Source organism: Echinops telfairi, unplaced genomic scaffold (assembly GCF_000313985.2).
Source record: "Echinops telfairi isolate 266 unplaced genomic scaffold, ASM31398v2 ScPeMD7_2573;HRSCAF=3158, whole genome shotgun sequence".
NCBI lineage: Eukaryota > Metazoa > Chordata > Mammalia > Afrosoricida > Tenrecidae > Echinops > Echinops telfairi.
Window position 1 is genome coordinate 975,837 of NW_022106471.1, and position 6,702 is coordinate 982,538.

Here is a 6,702-nt window from a genome sequence, read left to right on the forward strand (position 1 = left end):
AGGACATGGAGACCAGTTCTCTGGAGACGCTACACAAATCCCAAACTAGAGGGGCAGGCATTGGAACTGGGCTCAGAAATATCCAAGCTCTGCACACATACCCCGACCCCCCGCCAGGGGGAAACCGTGCCTTAGAGGTCTGCATGTGTCCAGGGCTCCCTGTGCCTCCAAACCAATGCAAAAAAAAGCTTTGTTGTTGGGGTTCGGGTAACCGTGTCCAGAGCCCGTTGGTTCCCCATGCAACAAGTCCTGCATGTGGATTGTCATTGCCACAACGTGAGCAGCGCACGGCCCACCTCCTCTTCCTTTGTCCTTCTTCCAGAGCCCTTCCTACCATCCGAGCCCATCCCTGGGCAAGGGGTTTCTGATGGTTGATTGTTTTCAGGAGTTCAAAGCCCCCCCGGTGTTCTTGTTTACCCCACTGACGTGTCTATGTTTGGCTAACAATGAGTCACGGGGAGAGTTCAGTTCTAGACTGAAGTGATTTGGAAGGGCCATAGTCTCGCAGGGTCTGCCAGTCTCTACCAGAGCAGTGCGTCTGGATCTTGAGTTTTGTCCCACATTTTCTCCCAATCTATCCAGGCCTTTCTGTTGGGGTCTCTTTCAGAATGGCTGTCTCCCCCAAACAATTCTTCTCCCTCCTTAGGGAGGGGCTAGTCTTTTCAAATGGCTCTAGTCCGGGCAGTGTTCATCGGCCAGCACCTGGAAGGGACTGAGCTGCCAGTTGGTCAGGACAGCCAGGACTAGGCCCTCAAGTCAGGGTGGCAGGGTAGGACCAGGTGCTGGTGGTCGTGCCAGCCTCTGGTGGAAGAGCCCCAAACACCTCTGGATAGGAACAACAGAGAGGCCCAGATTAAACTGAAAAAACACCCTTTGTCATCTAAAGAAACGAACGAACACTTTAATGAGTAACATGGAAAGCCCTCAATCTCCAGGACTTGGGGAGTTCCTCAGCCTTGTTTGTGAGATATTAACAATCTTGTCTTCCTTCTTGGTAGTATTTTATGGCCTGGTATCCAAGTACCAGCCAGGTGCCATCAAGCCAGCCCTAATGCATGGCACCTCCATGGGTATAGCTGGGACCTTCCCCCTTCTGGAACGCTAGGTGAAATTGCCTTAAAGCCACCAATTCATGGCTCGTTGAACTCTACTACCCTCCACTTCCCAGGGTCTGATAGCCTTCAAGTTTCTTCTGCCTCTTGGCCTCCATCCATCCAGAGATCCCTCACCCCAGCCTCTGAGTTCACAGCTCTTGCTCGGTAAAGCGTTCTGAGGAGTATCAGGAAGGGGCTTATATGCCTTCCAGCCCAGCAACCCACAGACGCCACTGGGCTCTCCCACGAGCTCCCATGATGCCGCTCCTCCCGCTGACACCTGACTGGTCGTCCTCAGCAAAGGAAGCCCAATCTGATCCCCGCTGTAAAGGTCGTGATGAGTTCTTGCCCTTTTCGTAGGCATCATTTGCTGTGGACATAAAACTTTGATCAGTTCCTAAGAGTTTCCCAGCGGTCCTTACAAATGCTGCTGCAACAGTAAATGTTGGTGCAGAAACAGCATTCAATGTCAGACTGCAGTGCTGACGAGACCCTGATGTTCATGGTTTTTGTGTTTTCCAGCTTCCCGTCTATGCTGGAAGTCGTGTAGATGCGGTCAGCGACCCAGCGAGAGGAGCAGGGTGTGCAGGCCGAGCACCAGGAGAGCGAACCTTGGAGAAGGCTGCTCCAGCATCCTAGTAAGTTGTTGGCAGTTTGGGTGGTGCTGGGGGCAGGCAGCACTAGGATGTTCTTGTTTGGGTACATCTCACTGGGATGAACTTCCTGACACTCAGGCTGTTGCCACAGATGCCCCTTCCTGCTCATTCAGGAGCCACCCTAGATTTGGAGGGACCTAAGAGGCCTCTGGTCCAGCCTTCCATAGCGCTCGAAGCCCCTGCTAGCCTTGCTGCTGCCAGTGGACTCCAAGGAGCAAGTGCTCACAAGCTAACAAGGCAGCCTGTTCCCTCTTCCCATTCCCGAGTACTTGTGCAATTGGACAGCTCACCCTCAAAGACTCTGCTAAAATTGCCCTTTCTGCATCTTACTTCTGCCTGGCCCCTCACCCCCACCCACGGCCCCAGGCTATAGGGAACCGATCTACTCCCTCTTCCACAGGACCGACTAGCAGGTATTTGGGGACAGTCTGATGGAGTGGAGGCACACCAGATCTGCACCAAACCAAAGCCAAGCTCACTGCCATTGAGTGGTTGCTGACTCACAGCAGCCTATAGCGTGGAACTGTCCTTGTGGGTGTCCAAGACTGACACTGTTTATGGGAGTAGAGAGCCCTATCTTTCTTTGCTGGCCTTGCAGTTAGCAGCCCCACTCATAACCACCAGGTCACTAGGGCTCCTTCAGGATCTGCACAGTGGGGCAGAAACCCTCACCCTACTGTTAGCTGTCAGCTTTGGGCTAGTTGTGGAGTCTCTGTGTGACTCAGTTTCTCTCTCTGTAAAACTGGGGCAATAGTGTCTGTCACATCGAGGGGTCCCAGGAATGAAAATGAACCATGAAAAGACCCACTCCTGGCCCGATGATAGCTGGTCCCCAGCACCCAGCTCAGCCTCTCTCTGGTCTGCACCCTGACAGGTCCCCACCGACGTCTGCTCACAAAACAGTAGGCATGCCTCCCAGTCTTTTTCTGGATGTCCCTTTTGTTGCTATAGCTCACGATGGCCTTAGTTTGGGGATGAAAACATGCAGTTGTACATGCAATTGTAATTATTTAATGTGCACCTGTTGACCGTGGACTCTGGGGCAGCTTACTGCTTGAGTTCCTAACGCCAAAATTATTCTAATCCGTAAGGAACCCATAATCACAGCAAATGCTTAATAGCACCTACTATGCAGCGGGCCCTGGCTTACGCACTTCCAAAACATTAGCCTATCTAATCTTCACGAGAGCCTTATGGGGTGGTGATATTGCTTGTATATGTGGAGAAACTGAGGCACGAGAGTATAAATTGCCTGCCTAAGACCGCACAGCTATTACTCCAGCATGGCTGCGATTTGAATGCCCGAACCTGGGCTTTTGACCCACGAAGCGATGCTGCATACAACTCTGCTCACTGACGTCAGTTTTGGAAAAGAGAGAGCGGGCACATCAGGTTGCCCCCAGGTCACCAGCACTTGCCCAGGCCCCTTCCTTCATGGTGGTGAAAGTGAGGCTTCTCTCCAGCACCATCCCACCGGCGTCCCTTGGGGAGAGCTCCCTGGGGCCTGGCTATGAGAAGGAAATGCAGTCCAGGAAGTGTGTGTGTGGGGAGGGGGGCTCGGCCCCCCAGGTCCAGAGCTTCTTAACTCCTGGGTCAGACCTGACTGGGAAGTGAAGCCACTCCAAGGGGGAGGGGAAAACCAGCCTTCTCCTGATTGGATGGAGTGGATGCAGGCCTAGAAAGGCTTAGTTCCATGCTGCCTTGGTGGAAGAGCTCCCAAGTCCCCGAGAAGCCGACAGTTCAGGAGGTTCTGGAGCTGGTGGACCTCAAGCCTGAGCTCATCCTCCTGTCCAAATCCAATCACTTGGGGGCTGGGGCAGGGTGGGGGTGAGGGTGGGGAGTTGCTTGTGGCTGTTTTAAAAATAACACCCAAAGTTCAGGACTTTGAAAGGGCAAAAGGGAATTCATTTGCCTTGGTGAGTCACTCAGCAGAAAGGAGGTGTGGTGTGGTGTGGTGTGGTGCGGTGAAGAAGCTTGGTCTGCGGAGGGAGCTGCCTGCCCCGGGGGTCTTGACTGCAGTCAGAGGCTCGGAGAGCTCCTTGTGTTCGACCTGAGGCTCCCTTCTGATCATCCCTGGTCCAGAGAGAAGGCTGCAGGGAAGTGTTCTTGTGGGGGAGGCTGGGGCAGGGGTGCAGAATGGAGGTGAAGCATTATTACCCTACCACATCCACAGGCATTGGCTTAAGTCTACAAAGCAATTAATTACCAGTGGATCACATGTGATGTTTCCAGATGTATCTGTTTCAGTATCTGGCTTCGAGAGAGTGGCTTTGGGAGGAAGCAGAGCAGTCTTTGGCCCCCAGGAAACTTGGCCCACCCATCCTTCTGCCTTTTCCATTTGAACATGTCACTTACTGGCTTAGTTAATGCATAGCATGGCAGAGCTGCAAGGGATCCCGGAGCTCCTTCTGTTCACTCCTACCTTGGGGATGAAGAAAGCGAGGCCCATAAAAGGAAAATGACTTGCTTCCGAAGCCCTAGCAAATCAGAACTGGGGTGCGACTCCAGTCCAGAGCAACTCCCACCTGGAACATTTCAGTTCAATTCCAGTTCTCTCTCTCTCTCTCTCTCTCTCGATGAAGGGAAAGCAGTTGGCTTTAAATGAGACCTCGTACCACAACTGCCATTCTAGCAACATGCCAAATCTGTTGGAAAATATTTCTTTAGAGAATCCTTTTTTTGGCTGCTACTCCCAGCACAGTCTCCTCCCTGTTCTGAAGTTCCTGCTGTCCGAGGGCTCCTTATCAGACCAGTAAGGGTGGTGCTCGGTGGGGGCCACCAGGGAGGGTTTTCATGAGGAGACGACCGATGAAGGAAAGAATGGAATCAGGTTAGGGCTTGGCAGCCCTGTCATTGTGGGACCCAGGCCTGAGTGCGCAGTCCAGGTGGCAGTGTGGGTGGGGAGGAGGGTCAGAACAGCAGGGGAAGTGCGCGGTGGTCCTTGGGTTAGAAACAGCTTGGTGTGGTCTTCAGAAGGCTTGCCCCAAATGGCCACCATGCTTTTCCATGTCACAAGCTTTCACATCCAGGTCGGTAGTAGTTCCACCCTGACTGCCCATTGGAATCACCTTGCTATCCAGGGCCCATCACAAACGCATGCCACGAGAATCCTTGGCATCTGTGTGTTTCTTCAGCTCTTCAGGGGGTTCTAGTTTCCGCTCAAGGCCAAGATCATCAATTTAGGCCAACCCTTGGGGACCTTCTGCATGTACCTGTCCTTGACCTTGATGTGGGGGGGTGCTATTTGCCTGTCCCCAGAGGGAAGAATGAAAAAAAAAAAGAGGACTCTCACGTCCCCACTGTGGCTTATCTACTGCACCATACCCACTCAGGGGGCCTAATAGGGTGGAGTCCTGACTGAACCCTATCAGGATAGAAGAAGAGGTCACCCGCAGTTCAGGGACAGGAAGAAGATGCTTTTTTGGCCCCCTGATAGCAAGGCCACCCTGCTAATGAGCTGCTGACCCCAGTGAAGGTGAGGCTTGTTGGACGCAGGACCGTGGAAGAACCAGGCCCTGAGAGACTGAGGACCTAGGGCAGCTAGAGCCTGGGCGGCCAGCAGGTGGCGAAGAGAATGGAATGGGAATCCAGGGAAGGAAAGTGAGGCCCTGGCAGGTTAAGGTCTCTGGATTCGCGTTTAACGCTCTTCTGTTTGTATCTCAGTCTATTCAAGGGAGCTTCAGCAAGTTGGTGGGAAAATAGAATGAACGCATCATGGGATTTCCCCATGAACATTACGAAGGAATATTCCCCATCTTAAGGAACCCTGGAGTGGCGCCAACAGTTAAGCGCTTTGCTTGGCTGCTCACCAAAAGGTGGGCGCTTTGTAATCCACCCAGAGGTGCTTTAGGGGAAAAAAGAACACCCAAAACCTGGTGACGTGCTTTTGAAAAACTGGCCACTGAAAACCGTGTGGAGCCAGGTGTCTAGTCTGAGACACTGGGCCAGGTGTCTAGTCTGAGACACTGGGCCACTGTGAGGTGGATTCAGTGGTGATTTTATATATCTATAATCTGTTAGATGTCTAGTTCTTGTCCAATCACCAGGATCTTTTTGATCCAGCAGAGGAAGGGCTAACCTGGTAGGCTGCCCTGGGCACTGAAGGGCCTGGCAGTGCTGACACGTAGGCGAGACAGGGTCCGCTGTAGTCATGCAGCTGCAGAGGCGAGGCTGGAGCACAGCCCCCTTCTTCAGACAGTTCTTCCTGTAGCAGGGCAGAGGGGCCCCATCCATTCATTCTCAGTCATTTCCACCAGGCTTCCAGCCAGCTCATTTTGGCTTAACCCCCCTGCTGAGAATGTCCATTTTCACGCATCCCTGATATATGGAATTTATCCTTTAGCAAGATCTCCAGGTGTGAGAATCTGTGTTAAGGTGGAATCTAATGAAAATATAGATTCTCATTCCATCTGTTTGGAGTAGGAATGCAAATTCTCAGCAGGGGATCAGACTGGCATGAACCGGTTCAAGGTCCTGGAAAAATTATGCAACTTTAACCCAGTTTGACTCTCGAAAGACCCTGGTCTTCACTCAAGCACATGGACTGTAGTATTAAATTTAAAAAATTGGAGCTGGGGGGGAGGTGGGTGAAGGGCCAGCCCCCACCGCTAATACTCCTATTACTAGTACTTCTACTCGCATTCAGTAATACTACTTCTGGGTTCAGTAATGCACAATTGTACGGTTAAGATATATAAGTATTATATTAAAGTCATTGAGAGCATGAGAGATATTACAATAATACAGTCAGACACGTTCCATGGCAACATTGCTCACCTCAGCCCAGCTTGGTGGTCCACGTGGTGAGAGGGGAAGGGAAGGAGGGGAAGGGAACAAAGGAGAGGGGGGTGACCAGGGAGTGAGCAGCAAGGAGCTCAGAGTCAGAGAGAGAGATCTATATTGCTGGCTCACACCTATATACCTTTTGGGGGCAAGCCAGCCCACTAATTATA

At 52.1% G+C, this 6,702-nt stretch overlaps 1 protein-coding gene across 2 annotated transcripts in view; it reads left to right on the top strand.

Moving 5' to 3' along the window:
• The first annotated feature begins 1,620 nt into the window (after positions 1-1,620).
• The window catches only part of ADD2 (adducin 2), a 63,450-nt gene continuing 58,368 nt past the window's right edge, over positions 1,621-6,702 (top strand). For both annotated transcript variants that reach the window (XM_045294157.1, XM_045294158.1), the window contains exon 1: positions 1,621-1,732. The gene's annotated coding sequence lies outside the window, so the exon portion shown is untranslated. The remainder of the gene's footprint in view (positions 1,733-6,702) is intronic.